Source organism: Nerophis ophidion, linkage group LG01, assembly GCF_033978795.1.
Source record: "Nerophis ophidion isolate RoL-2023_Sa linkage group LG01, RoL_Noph_v1.0, whole genome shotgun sequence".
In the NCBI taxonomy this organism is placed as follows: Eukaryota; Metazoa; Chordata; class Actinopteri; order Syngnathiformes; family Syngnathidae; genus Nerophis; species Nerophis ophidion.
The window spans coordinates 22,277,823-22,280,916 of NC_084611.1; the positions used below are offsets into that span (position 1 = coordinate 22,277,823).

The following is a 3,094-nucleotide window of genomic DNA, read 5'->3' on the forward strand; positions in this document are numbered from 1 at the left end:
TTTAACTTTCATTGTAATATTTATTCCTGTACAAACTTACGATGGCAATACTTAGAGGAACAATATTTTTCACAATAACTTTTGTACGTAATATGTAATGTTCTAATACACATTTACATATTTTAAGACATATTTTAGGTCTAATATGTCTTTTCTAGAAGACTCACATTATAAAGTAAAGCAATAAAAAAAGCAAAACCACCCCTTTAGAATCCTTATATGTGTTCAGATATAAATGCATATTCTGCAGCGAATCTCTTTCAAAGTGAGCAAAGACAATGGTGAAAAGAATGCTGTAAATAATGGAACTAGAACGTTCTTAACATGACTAAGCAGAAAGCACAATGTTTAAATAAAGAATTGCATGTGCACAGAAAAGAGTAGCTTACCAAATAAAGGATGATGATTTAAGGATGTTGGATAGTTGTCTCGCCTCCCGGATTGAGCTCCTCCAGCGGTCGTTCTCACTTTTTAAGGCTCCATTTGTAGAAGAGAGAGAGGAAAAGAAAGAGGAGGCGGTGGTTTGCTGTGACCTCAGAGGAGAAATACTGCAGCTCTACCGGCCTGATGATGACGGTGCAGCCGAGGAGGAGTTTACATTCCAACACACCACCCTCCCTCCAGGTACTGAATGAAACTGGACAGATGTAGAAGATTTATAGCAGATAAATGTCACAAATGAAATACAAATACACACATCGGTCATTTCCACAGACGCTTTCAAGATATAATGGGGAGTAAATTGTTTCAACATAATTTCCATTATACTGCCTGTCCACTCCTATTGAACGGATGGAGGAAAGTAGTTTACTCATCATCACTCAACCATGCTGAATGTACGTTTCTACTAGAGATGATGTCAGGAGTTTTGTATTTTTTAACCTCCTTGACTCCCTCAGTACAGTCAAGATTATTGTGTGCCCTTCAGGTTTTTATTTTTAAGTCCTTAAGGCTTAGTTCAATCCATCATGTGAGGACCCCCATCCTGTGATTGGCTGCAATGGATGCCAGGTTGGTACAGTTATTGCAAATCATTCATGATAATGTGAGAGTCCAGTCCATTGGGGGCAAGCAGAGGGTTGTAGGAGGACTGGTTCATACTGGGTCATGACTTAGAACAGCTAGCACATATTCCAGACTGGTATACTAGGGGGCAGTACATCTAAGGACAGCTCCAGACTGGAGACACTGATCAGGCAGGCCAGCTCTAAAATCGGAATAAAACTGGACTCTATCCAGGGATTATCCCTGGCCATCCGGTAACCTCTCCATGCAGGACAGGGAGACAAAAAAGAAAAGCGGCAGGTCAACTGCTATAAAACAGAGTCTATTTAAAAGATAGAGTATAGTGGGGCAAAAAAGTATTTAGTCAGCCACCGATTGTGCAAGTTCTCCCACTTAAAAGGATGACAGAGGTCTGTAATTTTCATCATAGGTACACTTCAACTGTGAGAGACAGAATGTGAAAAAAATCCAGGAATTGACATTTTAGGAATTTTAAAGAATTTATTTGTAAATTATGGTGGAAAATAAGTATTTGGTCACTTCAAACAAGGAATATCTCTGGCTCTCACAGACCTGTAACTTCTTCTTTAAGAAGCTCTTCTTACCTCCACTCGTTACCTGTATTAATGGCACTTGTTTGACCTTGATATCTGTATAAAAGACACCAGTCCACTGTCTCAAACAGTCAGACTCCAAACTCCACTATGGCCAAGACCAAAGAGCTGTCAAAGGACACCAGGAAAATAATTATAGACCTGCACCAGACTGGGAAGAGTGAATCTACAATGGGCAAGCGGCTTATTCCACCATAATTTACAAATAAATTATTTAAAAGTTCTACAATGTGAATTCCTGGATCTTTTTTTCACATTCTGTCTCTCACAGTTGAAGTGTACCTATGATGAAAATTACAGACCTCTGTCATCATTTTAAGTGGGAGAACTTGCACAATCTGTGGCTGGCTAAATACTTTTTTGCCCCACTGTATATGAATGAGTTTTAAGGTGGGATTTAAATGCTTCGACTTTTCATCTGTACTTGAATTAATACCGGTGACATTTTCCATGAATTAAAAATTGATTGCTCACCATACGGATTGCCGTAGCTCAGGATGTAGAGCAGGTTTTCCAGGGTTGAATTCTGCTTCCTCTGTCCCAGTCACTGCTTTTGTTGTTGTCAGACATTTTACTCACTTTGCCGCCAGTGCAGGCCACATTGAAGTATGAATGTGAAAGCATGTTTGATGGTGGTCAAAGAACCTGTTGGTGCGAATTAGCAGCAATGTTCTCAAGGCAGCTGTGGAAACAGATGTAGCTTACCATGTGCACTGAAAGAAAAATGAGCTTTCACTACATGAATCCAATTATTTATTATTTTTAATCCAACATTCATCCCCACATACATTCTAATTGAGTTGTTTTTCCACAAATTTAATTACATTTGACTGTTTTCTTGCTGGGCTGCACGGTGGAGGAGGGGTTAGTGCGTCTGCCTCACAATACGAAGGTCCTGAGCAGTCCTGGGTTCAATCCCAGCCTCGGGATCTTTCTGTGTGGAGTTTGCATGTCCTTCCCGTGACTGCGTGGGTTCCCTCCGGGTACTCCGGCTTCCTCCCACCTCCAAAGACATGCACCTGGGGATAGGTTGATTGGCAACACTAAATTGCCCCTAGTGTGTGAATGTTGTCTGTCTATCTGTGTTGGCCCTGCGATGAGGTGGCGACTTGTCCAGGGTGTACTTCGCCTTCCGCCCGATTGTAGCTGAGATAGGCACCAGCGCCTCCCGCGACTGCAAAGGGAATAGCGGTAGAAAATGGATGGATGGATGTTTTCTTGCTACTGAAATGACAGCAGCCTGGTGGCACTGATGATTAGTAACGTGTGTTTTTGTGTTTTTACTTAAGCTTGTTTTTTCCACCCAAAAAATTGTTGTGGAGTTCCCAAAATATTCGAACTTGATAAGCTATGTATCTGGATTCTTCAATCTCCGTTCATGTCCTGATCATGACATAGGACAGTTCAAATCAATCAATCAATCAATGTTTACTTATATAGCCCTAAATCACTAGTGTCTCAAAGGGCTGCACAAA

The 3,094-nt window shown here is 40.9% G+C and overlaps 1 protein-coding gene across 6 annotated transcripts in view; it reads right to left on the bottom strand.

The window, feature by feature from the left end:
• The window catches only part of plat (plasminogen activator, tissue), a 48,988-nt gene extending 48,351 nt beyond the window's left edge, over positions 1 to 637 (bottom strand). For all 6 annotated transcript variants that reach the window (XM_061898477.1, XM_061898457.1, XM_061898397.1 and 3 more), the window contains exon 1: positions 390 to 637. The gene's annotated coding sequence lies outside the window, so the exon portion shown is untranslated. The remainder of the gene's footprint in view (positions 1 to 389) is intronic.
• Positions 638 to 3,094: the final 2,457 nt, after the last annotated feature.